The 15,788-nt window shown below is 39.6% G+C and overlaps 1 protein-coding gene across 1 annotated transcript in view; it reads left to right on the plus strand.

The window, feature by feature from the left end:
- me1 (malic enzyme 1, NADP(+)-dependent, cytosolic) overlaps window positions 1-15,788 on the plus strand; it is a 78,704-nt gene that overhangs the window by 38,167 nt on the left and 24,749 nt on the right. The window lies entirely within an intron of this gene.

Raw genomic sequence — 15,788 nt, forward strand, 5'->3', positions numbered from 1 at the left:
GTAGTGTAGGACAATGTATTAGACGATAACATATCTGTGTGTGCGAATGAAACCATTCAGAAACACAGTGCTATGAGACATATGAAATACTAACTAAAAATATATATATTGTTAGCATCATAGCATAATTGCCTAAATCATATTTTAAGAAAAGAAGGGAAAACATATTCCAAGTCATGTGACTCGAGTCCACCGCTCTGCAGTTCATAATTCCCATGATCGACTGAAAGTACATTTACGGTATAGAAAGTTGAAGAAATATGAGCTAGCTTACCAGATGAATCAAAGAGAAGAGCTAATGCTTCACTTGTGGTCAGCTGAGCCCTGTTTTTCATGGGGTATGTAGCGTCAAAAATGCCTAAGTAAAAAGAGATGACTTAGGCAGATAGTGATTTTGGAGTGTAACAAGCATTCTGATAGGCTGAGGACATAGCCAATAATGCACGGTGAATCAGCAGTATTAGGAGAGTAGAGTTAGGCAGACATCACAATTATGCCAAAATATGACTTGGGCAATTATGCTAACCATAAGCAAACATAATAAATAAAAAACTAAAGGCTGCCATAGTAACGTCTTTTAAGGCTGACCTGTGGGCCTTAGGGTGAGCTAAAGGAGGTTATAAAGGCATAATGAAAGACGTCTGTGGAAGCTGCCCCTGCCACCTCTGGTGTGGCACATGCGGGATGATAAAGTGTTCCAACCCTGCAGATTAGGGGTATTTGAGCTGTGATCTCAGCCCTTCAGGCCCACACACAGAGTTACTCCACACATGTATGAGAGTAACGACTTCTTTTGGATTGATGAGCATCCAGGGGAAGAAGAAATTAGCCTTGTCTTGTGGATCATTAATCAACAAAACTATTGAACCATGATAACATGCTTAAAAAACATGGATATTAAACAAACACTACTCCACATAGAGGAAGTCCAGAGAGAGTTTCCTTCCTGATCGTAACCAATTGCATGGCTTTGTCTGATGTATTTGTTTATAGCATATTTACTTTCTAATAGACCGTGAGTGCGTCAGTATGTGCCACAGCTAAAAGGAAGAAGCCTTGAAGAGGTAGAGAGGTTTAAAATAACAGTGATCTCATGAGGAACATGGCAAACATATGGGATTAGTACTAAATATTAATTCTGGACTTTGAGGATCTTGTTTAAAGATATACAAAGATCATGTGGGAGGAAGTTTTAGTGCCAGTGAAAGCAAATACACTTAATGGCACAGTACACTGTAACTCCAGTTCTCCTGTTGTATCCCTTAGGATAATAAATGATGAATGTATCAGAGAATAACCAACACAATTCCACTTCAAAAAAATATAATCAAACAAAACAGCAATTTTCTCCACTAATACTACCTGGCTGAATTGAGACTTGTGATATATATACTATGAACCTTCTTGAATTAACTGACTGATGTCATTGGGTGTCTTTGTCCGTTAGGTGACCCACACCTTGCAGGTCTTAGAGGTCCTTTAAGAGTCTCTTTCCAGGGCTCAGTCTGCCAGCTCATGGTCAATCAAATACTGGCACCCCATTTCAGAAGATGAAAAGGAACTTCTGTTTTTTGTTCCCTTTTAATTTTGTGATTTCAGTTTGACTCTACTGGAGCTGCTGAATGATGCATTAATGCAAGCTTCTATATCCCCACCAAAAACACAAAATTATAGAGCGCAGTTCAGTTTGGCTGCTGTCCTTACACCATCTCCACTGGGCAAATGTTAGTGCACAGTGGTGATATTTCACCAACCAACACTGGAAAATACGACTTTCTTTCTGATGATCCTACAACGCATATCTGATGCTCTGAATGAATCATACTTAGCCTGGTTAGTAGATCTAAAACATACCCGATGGTGTCTTTGCAGTGCACTGCAAGAAATTAATTTCACAGATGTAAAATAAGTAGACAATGAGAATGGATTCCCTGCAATGGCTGAAATGTGAATTTCATTGTGCATTGAATGTAAGAGAATAAGTAAAAGGACAAAAGTGCTGAATGTTGAGCATATTCCGACTAAACTTAAAGTAAAGCCCAGAAGTGGACGAGGTTGTTGAGTTAAATACAATGCCGTATGGAATAATGTATGGTATCCAATGTTGGCCACTTCCACATCTTTGTACTTAAGTGCTCTGTTTGTTTTAACGATGTTATCTTTTCTCCACAACTATTGCTGCAGGGGCCCCTGTAAATCCCCAAAGAGACTACAAATTGAAATAGACCTAGATCATTACTTTATTGCACCTGTCAAGGCAGAAATGTGAACATTGGGTGCCAAAGCACATGTTTGAGGTGGCTTTAGAAACACTAGTATAGAAGGTCTGCCAGCCTCTCAAAAGAGTTGTTTTATGCATTTGGCCTCATTCATGTGTGACTTGTAACAGCCAGATGGGTATGTGTGATGTAATACAGTACATGTGTGAAATGTATTAAATAGAGAGTCACACACACTGTCAGATGCAGAATCTTGAAAATCTTGAAACTAAAAGTGTGTCTCCATGTGACTGGTTTCTGGCTGTTATCATGTCATTAAATATGTGCATTCTTTTTGACATGGCTCCCAGCAGCCTCTGCTAGAAGGAAACATGATGAAAAGCAAGGAGAACTTTGTTGCATCTGTAACTTTGGATGTACTGCTTTACTTTCAAAATATTTCACAAATTTGTAGCTCCCAAAATGTGTAAAGATAAACATAGGTAGTCTATTCCTTCACAGTAAGATTTACTGTCAATTTGTGTTTTTGCATGTCATTTTGCACACATAGGTTAAAAGTTAAGAGACAAAGAATTTACTTTAAAGCATTGAATGTCAACAGTTTAGTGTAAATCTTTGATCTGATGAACTGTGCAATATATTAACCAACAACAGCTTGCATGAAAAAGTATCAGTCATTTGTTAAATCTAGGTTTGTTTCCCCCTGGACTGAATGGAAACTCCACTCCAAATTTCCCAGAGTCACAGTCCAATTTTTTTCTCACATCAGGATCAGAGCTCAAAACTCACATTAAGGTCTAATGGAAAGATGCAGAGATTACAAAAAATGGAAAACCACCCCTATCAGATCCAAACTGTTGCCACTGCTTCTCTGTACTCTGACAGAGCTCAGTGATGTACAGCGAGTTGTTTGGGTTGTGTGGATTAGCAAAGATGAAGAAGAGATTTCAAGTTTGCAGTTGTAAAGCCAAACTAATCATCATCATCTAAATCAGCCAAATTCTTTGTATTGCTTTTCCTTTTTGAGAGTGAGGGGCAGAACAAGGAGACTTTACACTTTATATATGTATTATACAAGCCAAAAGCATGTATATGTAGATTTATCTGTTCATTTCTGATTGATTGTTTCAATCAAATGTCTAATCATTGCATGTTACACGCTGAAAAGAGCGGCTGCTCATAACGTCCATGTAGAAATTAAAACTGCTGTTCAACAGCTGTCTTTATACTTTTTCTTGTTTTGGACACTTATTGGGGATTCAGCACCCAGTTGTTATACGCTGTTTAGGAGTTGAGCATGTTTTCCTTTAGAATATAACCCCTGGAAAGAATGAAGTTGAGTTAATCTGTCAACCATCACGCCGAAGGCTGCCTTACCTTTAACAAATCAGATTTTTAAATACAAAGTATGATCTTTCCCTACCCAGGGATCTTTAGATCTAGGGTGCCTATGAAAGGATGGTTTGGAGGACGTGTTCCCTTTTTATAAACTCAATGGAAACTTTTAAAAAGCTGAGGCATGAGGCCTCAATATAAACAGACCTCAAAAACCCCTCTCTGAAACTGGGTCAGTGTCATGTTGACATGGGACACTCCTCTCTGGAGATAAGAGCAAAGTCAACAGATCACACATTAATCACCATTTAACTGCACCGTTCTCATCTCTGCACTAAAATAAAAGCACACCTATGTGAATGGAGGCCTTTAGGATCTGACACCAGCCTCTAAAGGGCTCTGTGTTGTTGTTTTTTTGCCACTTCAATACTCCCTCTGCTTTGGTAATAAATGTGGTAAGAAAGTGCTAAAAGCTCATTTGTCTTTGTTTTGACAGCTCCGCCAGCTCTCAACTCAACTTAGGCTGTGAATTCATGTTAGCCTGTCATGTGTTTGGCCCAAGGTTAAAAAAACTAGATGATTTCCATCTGCACTCAGGGTTCTGTGTGAGAAATGAACTGGCTCCCAAACTGTAAACATTGACTACAAACGTGATTTCATTTAATTAATTAAACACAGCAACAAATGGTGAGAAATAGGACCAGACATTTTTAGCATTGTTCTGAGTTTTCTTTTCTAAAAGAGACCAAAATCAGGCATTTAAAACTTGTGGTTTGTTTGCCATATTTCATGACAATTAAAGAAGAAAGAAATGTTGACTGTTCTTTGACAATTGTCAGATACTATTATGTTTTTTTTTTTTTAATTTGTTGGTTCTTTTTGCCTTTATTAGATAGGACAGCTGAAGAGAGACAGAAAATGTTGGGAGGAGAGAGGGGGGGATGACACACAGTAAAGGGCTGAGGTCGGAGTCGGATTCGAACCCACAGCTGCTGTGACAAGGACAACAGCCTCCGTACATGGGGCTTGTGACACAACCACTAGGCTCTTGGTGCCCTCAGATAAATGTTTAAAGTTGCTGGATACTAATTGCAATCCTATAATAGTTCTAGACTTTGTGAATATAAAATGATAAGAAGATCCACAGTGAATTATCAAATTGAACTGAGCAATGAACCTAAAACAACATCAACTGTTCTCCATGGGTTCAAATGTACAAGTAAGACATGTTATTTATGAATACATAAAAACATCACAGTCCACTTGCTCTGTCTATAAAAGTAAAATACGCAGTAGTTTAGAAGAAGTTCACATATTTGAACAATGAAAGGATAACTTCATTGTAATTGCAAAAACATACTTGATCTCAGCCTCTGTGCTGTGATAACGTTATACATCAATATGCATGACAAATAGATTTATATAAAGCCTATCTTGGCAGAGCACTCTGGATTTGAAGGTAAATCTCTAAAACCATCTTGCTGTTTAATGACATTCATATTTCCCCTTGTATGAGGCAATACTTATGGTCATATTTAGTACCTTTATATTTCATAAAATGTCTAAAGTTATATCAAATAATCAAGGACAAAAAGAGGTTGTTGATTCTATTAGTACATTTCAGCCCTTAGATCAACAGAAACTATGCAGTGTCAACATGTGGATAGTTAGAGATGTGACCAGTCATAAACACATCAGTTCTTAATTGACCTGAGATGATGTCACTATGAGATGACTGGTTTTTAAGATGATGTAGACTCATTTTCATTCACTCTTTGTGACCTTTGACATCTTTATACGAATGGGATTTGACCCAGCTGACTTTTCTTTTTGACTCTCTTTTATCTTTGTTCATTACCTCTCCACTGGCACTTGAACATCACCTTCATTTAGGCCTCAGCATTACATCATTATATCTCCAGTTTCCTCTCTAGAGAGATTGAAAATGTCACTTGCAGGGAAATGTTAATGTAAACAGGGCACAACTTCTTCTTGTTTGACCAGCAGAGTTGAGAATCATTCCTAAAGGTTTATTATGTAAGTGTGGTATATGATCTCACTGATCATTTGTGTCTTGGCTCGTCAATCCCAATGAGGAAGCACCAGACTTTTCAGGAAGAGAATAAGGAGTGATGGTACTTTCTGGGCAAAAGAGTCCTCAAACCTAAAAAAAGTGAATGACAGTGAAAGATTTAATCAACAGATGTTTGGCAATTTTTTCCCCAAAGCATTAACCACTGACCATAACCATTTTATAACCTTAATGTAACCATAACAAAGCAAGACCATAACCTAAGAGAGTTGGTAATTTAACCCAAACCATTCTGTTACTGATTTTTTAAAGTCCTGGTTGTAATTTAAAACAACCCCAACCCCCACGCAACCCAAGTTGCTTAGGTACCTTTACCCCCCCAAACTATAACCAGGTTACAAAATGATCCTCGTTTCCCATGCTGGTACTGGATACTGCAGGTAGTTAAAATAAAAAATGGAATGCATTATAATGGGAAAATGAATAACTGGAGTATTCTACATTTTTCAAAATATAAAGACAAATATGAAAGTCTGTTGTATAATCTTGCAACCTCCTTCTTGTAAATAAATGTTAAGGAGAGCCTCATATGCATTGTACTGTACATTAAGAAGAAGAAGAAGAAGAATTTATACTTTATTGATCCCGCGAGGGGAAATTCGTTTTTACACTCTGTCTAGTAAACATGAACTGAAATACACACACATGCACAAACAGGATCCTGTGGACATGCACTAATGGAGAGGTCTCAGAGTGAGGGGGCTGCCCACGGCGGGCGCTCCTGAGCTTGTGGGGGGGGGGGGGGGGGGTTAGGTGCCTTGCTCAAGGGCACCTCGGCAGTGCTCAGGAAGTGGCCTGGCACCTCTCCAGCTACCAGACCAATTTCCGGACTTGGTCCGTGCCGGGACCTGAACCGGCGACCTTCCGATTCCCAACCCAAGTCCCTACAGACTGAGCTACTGCCGCCCACACTTAAGATGCAAAGGAGAACCTTGTGGAGAATGTGGGCACAAGGTACGACTGTTTATCACAGACTGCCTTAAATAGCCTTTTCCTTTGTGTCTTATAGTTCATTAATGATCTTCCCAGCTATAAGCCATGAAGAATTGGAGACTCTCAAAGCATTTCTCCATCTGTTTTATTGTGGACACAAGCAGTTCACCTGCCACCTCTCCTGACATGCCTTTAAGCGAATACACATTTCTCTGTGAATGTCAAAGAGAATACAATGGCTCATTAATCATTGTCATCCAAACAGAGCTTGATGGTTTTACACATGTTCCCTTAACCCCTCTCCTATCATCAGTAACCTTTTTGTCTGTTTTTCATAAAAGCATGACCTATTGGAATTTCAGGGGATATAAAGTTTTCCTGTACATTATGTGTTCTTGTCCTGACCACTTTTGCTAATGTAAAAGAACATTTGCAAATAAACACTCTGCAAATGCTGCACAGCTGATGGCCAAGGCAAGGCCAACCGCTTTTTAAAGTGACATTGCAACCCACGCAAAACGTCATTGCCATGTCCAAATGTCATGACGTTTGTTAAAAAGGCAAATGAATGGAAACCTGGTTGCAGAGGGCTGAAACTCCTCCAATAGCTAGCTGGGTTCATCAGGTCTGTGTCTTTGATTTCTTTAGCAGGGCCTTTGTGCTGGAACGGGCCTTTCCCTGTTGTTTCTTGCCCCAGGAGTTATGTAAGGTTGGTTAAGAGGAAAGGCTTGACATTCACAGCAGTTGTCTGGACACTGGACAGCCTCTCCTCTACCAGGCAGCAACAGTATTAGACATAAAACCCCAACTTCATGCCGTCTGGTTGCTATTTTCATCACTTGCACGTTGGCCCGAGTCAAAGATTTTGTGTTGCTCTATGTTCTGCCTCAGCAAGATATCCCTAGTGATGAAAGGCCATCTGATTGGTGAAACTGTGTTCATATTGGCCTCACATTTTCTAGAGTTCGCCCTCTTCTCCAAGTCTGGAAGGGCCTCTTGAGGGAAGATTAGTAGTTGTGTGAAGGCCCTGGCTGATTTCAGTGGGTTGTTGTGGAATGAGGTGGGGGTGGGTTACGGTTTTGCGAGGCCAGGGCCTGGAACTGGTCCTTGCTTGTACAAAAAGAGGGGGTTGATTCGGGCAACTTGTAGAATACTTGTAGTGTGATGGAATTCTGTCAAAGTCTGTTAGTGTGCTATGCAGGGTGGGAGGCAGAAGAAAAAGAAGAAAAATGCATTGTCTTGAGGGAGTCATAATGTACAGAGAGAGGAGGGTGTGAAGGGAAAGTAAAGAAAATGGACTGGAAAGAGAATTCCTGCCCGTCATGTTTCATTTCCAAGTGATGAGAGCTGGGCTGTGTTGCCTCTTGCTGTTGGATAACTTCTTTAAAAACATTCTCAAGAAAGACAGCCCAATAGGACATTATACAAAAGCATGAACAAACACAGGGAACCACATGTGCTTAGACAGAGACAAGGAGATGGATTATGTGCTGGATAACTGTGTTTGTCAAGCTGAGTTTAATTATTCACCCACTATACAGAGCCCTTTACTCATTTCTATTTTGTATTCTTTCTGTGTTTACAGAACACTTTTTCTTTCTTTTCACCCACATGTCTGTTGCATGTTTAATGTCTTTGAAAATCATCTTTTCCACTGCAATAAGTTATTGTTGGGCAGAGTGATCATGGTTATGGATCGGCATTGTCAGACCCTCCCTGCATTATTCAGTTTCTTGTCCTTGTATTGGTTTGGTCAGTTGCTTGGCTGCTACTGACGTATGCTGCAGAATAAATGTTAAGTGTGATGCCAAAGCTTCACTTTTTTGGCATCACTTACCTAATTGCCTTGCAAATGATCAGCAGGAACACAACCAAAGGGAACAACCTCACTTATAATACTCTCCTCTTATATGGATACTTAGAGGTAACATATAGCTTGTGCATGAAGTAAAATCTTTCCAGAGAAAACCATTAACTTATTAAATACCACTCAGGAAAGGGAGCAAGAAAGCTGAAACCAGCAGTCTCATTTCTTAAATATTGTGCTGTCCTTTTCTACAGCTTGTGGTTGGATACCACATCCAGTCGGAGAAATGAATCTGTCTCCTTCTGAGAGCTCTGTTTGTCTCTGTGTGTGCTGGTTTGCTGAGCTGAGTCACTTGATGCTGTCATGGAACCTCCGAGGTTACTCTTCTCAGCTGATATGCTGACAGACTGACATGTTTCTCACACCCAGACCAGTATATTAACAGTTCATTGACTCGTTGGCATCTGGCCTTTAAAACAAATTAAACCGTGATGCCAAAACCAAGATGAAGGTTGTTCATATCATGGATTGAGATGAAATGTTTGGTTTACTATGGCAGAGTTGAAACAAGAGCTCAACTGTTGCTGGTAACAAGATGAAGTCTCAAATATCTTCATGTTTCTGTTTGTGTCTTCTTGGGCTGCTGGGAAACAGCAGTGTTGTGAAAATATGACAGATTTTCTGCATGGTATTTAGTGCATTTGCTCAGTGATTTCTGAGCTGCTTTTAAACTCTAAGTGATTAGGCTTCAGGATACTCATTGGAAAAAGTGCTGCAGTTTTGTAAAAGCACCAAGCTTTACTAAAGGCTTAAAATAAAAAGTAACAAAACTCCCGAAACCATCTGTTCACCAATGTACACACACACACACACACACACACACACACACACACACACACACACAGCCACATCTTCGCCCCCTCGCTCTCCTCGCCCTACACCCCCACCTGCACAATAATCCCCCCCTCCCTCTTCTTCTCTGCCAGTGCGCTAATGTCCAAACCGAACACAACAGATCAACAAATCGGCATGCAGAGCTTGTCACGGGTTAAATGTCAGCTTCATACGTGGGCTGTCAGCTAACGCTAATGACGCTAATAGCGATAGCCTTCAAAGCACCCTACCCCACCTCTTTTTTTTTATATTTATTTTTGGACAAGGTTGCTAATTAAAGTTGAGTTATAGGTTTAAACCTTTTTCTTTGTTTGTGACCATTTCAACCATGACCAAATGGAAATAAACGTGCTGTAGTGACATTCTAAATACCAATGTCAGGTTATGGGTAACATCATGTTTTTGTTTCAGTGAGGCTGGTTGGACTTCCCAGCTTTAATAATATGATGTCTCATAGTCCCAGCAGCTGGTCTGGCAGAAAGATCTGATGTGTTAATTTTGGAGTGATGCTCATGTTTGAACTAAACTTGAGACTCTTATTATAGAACAGATGTGTTTCCTTTTCTTTAAAAGACAGACTGATGCTTGGATGGCGTTGCTTCGTTAGAGTCATTCTATCCTAGGAGTAAGAACTTTTTTCTTGCATCAGTTCAAAAAAAATATTTTGTAGTGATCATACACAAGATGCTTTCTGTCATAAAAGTTTATTATAACTCAGTATATGTCATCTGTTATTGTCTTCATGTTTATTCAGGGTATCTGCAGGTTTCAGCAAGTCAAATTTAAGACTTTTTAAGACCTTTTTAATGCCACCTTGAATGAAATTTAAGACCGAAAACACTATAAATATAGGCGATGGTTGGGGGATCCCGCTGTATTACAACCCAAGCATAGCATGTGTGTCACTCAATGAGACTCCCATGAATTGCGAGCCCAAGTAACGTGAATGCACTTGCTCTCCGACCCAATATCGTACGTGCACGTCGAGTTGCTTATTTTTAGTGGCGTGGTTCAAAGCCTCGTCGAACATTAAAACAAAAAAAAACGTGTTGCTTCTGATGAAAGGAGCTAGTCCAAAACGAGTTATATAGGCCATCTTGTCCTTTCCAGAAGTAAACGTACTCACGATTTGTGAGTCAGGGAACATCAAATGGAAGAGATCTCCTATCCCCTCATTGGGGTTCTAAGACTGGTGCTTGACCACTGTGTTTAAAATCCACAAAACCTCCGATTTCAGTGTTGGTGTCGCACCAAATGCTGCTCTCAGGTCAGTGCTAGTAGCAGCGGGGACCGTTGTCTGCGGCGCTGGCCCCCGGGGCAGAGACGCAAAACTGTGATATGGCTGGGGTCTGTTGGCTCCTGGCAGCGGTTTTGTGCTTTTTGCACTGCATGTGGCTCTCGACAGACTTAACCCCCATGGTGCCGAGCTTGAAGGTCCTTTTGCACAGAATGCATCTGGCCTCGTCTGGGTTGGCAACAGACGTGAGCCAACTTCGAAAACGGACGTCGTTCAGTCAACTCTCAATAAATTTGCACTTACCCATAGTCGCAGACTAGCTAGCAAGCATGCAGATAACCATTTATATCAGCAGCTAGTAAGAAAGTAGCCTCTCTACATCTCCTTCTCGAAAAGTCCCGTGAGAAAAAGAAAAAAATATATATAACATTAAATAGTCCTGCCCCGACAAATTTAAGACCTTTGAGTAATGTATTTAAGACCAGCATATAACATTTTTAATGAATTTAAGACATTTTAAGGCCTTCATTTTAGATACATGAATTTAAGACTTTTTAAGACTTTTTAAGGATGCGTGGACACCCTGTTATTGCTACAATCTGTGACAGTGACCTGGGATTATATCACTCAGAGTGCTAAATGTGAACACCATCAGTCCTCACATGCAGACTTAGTGATCCAGTTACTGTCACAGCCCAAACATGACCAGCGTGGAGCTTTACACGGCTGCATAACTTTGCATGTTGTATAACCTTTAAGAAATAGTATGTGAGTATGAATGTTATTAGACAGTTATTGACAGCTGCAGCTTGCTTGGAAAAACGTTACCCTGCAGATCCATTAAAAGTCTTAAAAGGTCCTAAATTATATATTTTTTGTGTATTTTTTATATGCATTCAAGCTTTTTTTACATGCATTGTGTAACGTGACATGTGGGATAGAAACTTTTTGTTTGAATATTTTAATTTCCATCACAGAAGATACAATAAATCCTGGCATGGTTACACTAAGGTCCGTAAATCTGTGTTACTTCTTAACAATTGCATGTCGATCATTTCAGAAGCTTTTGTTTTGTAGAAAAAGAGTTGTCTTCTTAACTGAGTTGATATCTTCCTCTTTTTTTGGGCGGCAATGTCACAACACAAGATGTTAGCTTCATGAGGCCTTGTCATGTTTTTACTCAGAGGACACATACCAACCATTACAACCTGTCTATTGTGGCAAGATTTGGAGCTTAATTAGTTGGAGAAATGTCACAGTGCGTGACTGTGACCTTTCACACTCTTTTCACAGTCGTTCTCAGTGATTTGTGTCCACTGTGTCAGTTGAACCTTATGTGGCATGCTAACTGAAGGCGTCCAGCACAATGACCAGTGAGGTTATGCAGTTAGGGTGAAGGATTGTGACTGGTTGTGTTTTGTGTGGACACGGGTCAGTGAAAGGAGACCAGCCTCCTTATGGGGCTCTGTGTGTTCTGGGGTCATGGCGTGGACAGCAGTTCTTCCTCACCACCCCCCCCCCCCCCCCCCCTCCCCCCGCTGCCTTCCACAGTCTCTGTGGTGTTTTGTGTTGGGCTGCAGGTCAGCACCGGCTGCTGTTTTAGCCCATCAGGTTGTTTTCTTTACTCGCTCTGTTCCTGCCACACTCTCTTATACAGAAGGAGCCAGACATGGCAGCTCAACGCTTTGTGGCCCTCTACTCATCTACAAAAATGAGGCGACTGCTTTTCACTGTGGTTATTCCAGCAGCAGTGGTCAGGCACGCATGCACACACACAGACACACTCGCAGTTCAACTCAACCATTAATATGTCGAGATATATGAGATTCCCAACCAGAGGTAGCATTCTATTAGCCTAAAGTACCTCGTTGCTTTGAGGTATGAGGAAATGTTAAGGAGAATTTCAAATCTAGAAGAAAAAACATTGAGTTAGCTGTCACACTTGATCCCTCAATAATAAGTGTATTAAATCTTTTCATAAAGGCAGCACAGAAGTTGGAAGGGCTAACTAAAAGTGTTAGGAATGGTTAGCTTCAAGTAATGGATAGACCGTTGAAGGAGTTTAAGAGTTTTCAGCTGGTTATGAAAGAGACCGATGGCTCGTTTAGACTCTTTATAGAGAACAGAACCATCAGATAGAAGATTGGCTTTATTTATTTATTTAAACTAAACACCTGTAACTGCATTTGTCAGATGGAAAGGGTTCTAACTCTCTTAACAAACAGACTTCTAATTTTTTACATTTTCCATGTTCAACATAGATTTTCAGTCAGAGATAAGTTCAAGAGTAAAGCCAGCTGGAGGAGATTTTTTTCATTTGCAAACATGACTTACGTTTAAACAGAACAAGATCAGCAAATCTTGAATGTTCTTTACGGTAGCTTTAACGTCAATGAACTGCAAGAAGCCTAACGTGTTTGATAATACATGATAGTGATGAAAATATTCAAATAAATTTTCAAATAATGAAGACGTGAAAAGTAATGGATAATCATTTCAGAAATGTGTCGAAACGACAGCTAAACTGAAGTCATAAATACTGTTTAATAAAACAGTTTTGGCAAACATTTGGCATTAAGCCAAAAAATGAATTGATAAAAGAAGTTAGCAATTCATGAATATGATGAAAAGCTTCCATATCCATATGAATAACTTTTCTACAAACATTGTTGTATTCATTAAATATTATATTGTGTTTAGATTTGCTAACATTGTGTTTTTTACTCATATTGTGTGTTGGATATCCTGCTGCTGTAACGCCACAATTTCCCAGTTTGGGATCAATAAAGTAATTATATTCTATTCTATTCTATTCTAAAGGGGTACTGGTTCTTCTTACAGGGCAATGCGTGCATTGCTTACAAAAGATGTTTGAAACCACTGTTTGGAAGGATGACAAAATGTCATTTCTACTTCTCCAGCAGTCGTTACATGCTGGAAATGATGCAGGACATGTTGTGGTTTTGCTTTTATGTTAGCTAAACAACTTTAATAAGAGGGAAGAATTTTCCTTTCACCCAAACCCTAAACCCAAACTAACAGTAGCCCCTTGAAGAAATTCTCTTTGGTCATTATGACTTCATTTTGCAACAATGTTCTCACACCAAATACGTGAAAAAAAAAAGGAAAAAAACATATTTTTTCCCCTTTTATTTGTCGTGACCTCTCACAACACAAACTGTACATCATGGATTCATATCATTCTCGTTCCTATGACAGCTGCTGTTTTTAGTATCATTGATTCATTATGCTTTTATTTACCATGTTCTGCATTTTACACATAATTAAAGCAGATATCAAGTATATCCTATGCAAATGTCTCTGAGTCATGACTGTCCACAATGAGAGAGTACTGCTTACATCATGTTTACATTGACGGGGCGGTCGACTCCTCCCCTTGCCTATAAAGCTGCAAGGACTAGAGAAAAGAAGAATAACATACTCACTGCTTATAAGTGATTTTTAGATCACGGTAATTTCTTGTCAATTTATATGTAATGTGAAGATACAAGCAAACTGTTGTGTGTGCTAACATTAGCATGCTAACACATCAATACAGGCCACAGGCAATCGCAGCTCGAGCAAAGGACAATTTGGTCCACTGCTTGGGCTAGACGAGTGGAGGGGGGTTGGAGGTGTGATTCTGGAGGAGAGAGGAGGCTTGAGGATGGTGGAGGTGTGGCCTAACAGCAGTGTGTTTTGCTTTAATGCTGGTGCTCAAGGGTGACATCTACTGGATCAGAAAGTTGCACATTCTTCCATTAATGACTGTGAAAAGGTGTCAGAGGCACTGCTGCAGCTCTACATCATTTTACTTGTCAGGGTCAAAGCTCATGAGGTCAACACAAAGCAACAGAAAATGAGAGCTGGAGGAGGAGAGAAATAATAGCAAGCTGGACATGACATGTTTTTAATAACCTTCAGGTTGACATGGATTAGGTTTTACCACAGCTTGCATGTCTGCATAGATCAAACTCATTAAGTGTCTCTAACAGTCATAATGTGGGGTTATACTTTAAACCCTGATGCAGTTCTTTCACAAAACTCGTAATGTTGCTGTTGCTTGTAGTGACTCACGTCCTCCATATTTGAGGTAAACACACCGCAGGCAACAAGTTCTGTATCCTTTTTGCTCTCTCATTCACATCCAATCTCTGAGGTCAAAAACCCCAGCTCTATAAAGTCCTTCACATCTCTAGTGACATTTGGTCTACTCTTTAAAATCATTTCCCCATGGTGCATTTGAAGCGGCATGATGTGTTAAGTTGACACACGCCAGATGTTATAGCCTGCAACCTTTAAGTGACCTGCAAACCACTCGTTCAGGGTTTGTCTTTTCAAGCCAATCCATCTCTTCTATCACCTTGTTTGTCTCTCCTCTGTTTAACATTGGACTGTAAACTCATGAGCCTATTCTATATAGATTTAATCTATTTAAAATTCCAGTCTCCATCCCAGCTTCCTAGAATTCTATAGTGCTGACAGCAAATGTCCTCTTTAGCTGAGCAACAGTGATGGAATTATAAAGCACTATTCATTTAAAAAATTATAAAACAGAACAACTGCAAACGCATTAAAAAAGCTTAAATCAACTCATAACACTCAGTGGTTTTAAATCAATTTGTCTGTGTTAAACTGTGTTTACTACCACTGATATTGCCATATGTGAGCTCTGCTGCTGTTTAACTGTAGTTATGTGACCTCTGCACTGACCAGAAGCCTTTCTGTACCGAACAGCTCAAAACTGTTTATATTTCTTACTGTTGCATTATAAAAGAATTCTGTGTAAAATAAATCATTGTTTTGAAAGCTACATTGTTTACTGATCTGTATGTTAAAGTTACACATTACTTGTTTTGGCTCTAAGAGGGGTCATGTCCACACTGAGTTATCTTAATGGACTGCCACAACATTTGATGTTATGGTTATTATGGATATTTATGGTAACAACGGACTTTGGAGGCCCCCTGACTTTTCCTTTGGTGTCTCAATAAGGACAACATTTATAAACTTGAGTTTCCTAACAGTTTGATGGTTTTCCATTTATTTTGGTATTTCTCCCTCAAGATGACGTGCACTAACTTATTTGACCCCTAACTTTCCGTCTAGTGCCCCCTATTATGTTCACAACTAGAATTTGACAAACTGAAAAATGCTGTTCAACAATTAGTAAATATTAGAACATATTTACATGCTAACCTAAGACAGAAAACATGGAAAAGATTAGATGTAAAACTTCAGAATTTAAGCAAGGTAATGTGAGTGTTAGCA

This window comes from Labrus mixtus, chromosome 11, assembly GCF_963584025.1.
Source record: "Labrus mixtus chromosome 11, fLabMix1.1, whole genome shotgun sequence".
Taxonomy (NCBI): domain Eukaryota; kingdom Metazoa; phylum Chordata; class Actinopteri; order Labriformes; family Labridae; genus Labrus; species Labrus mixtus.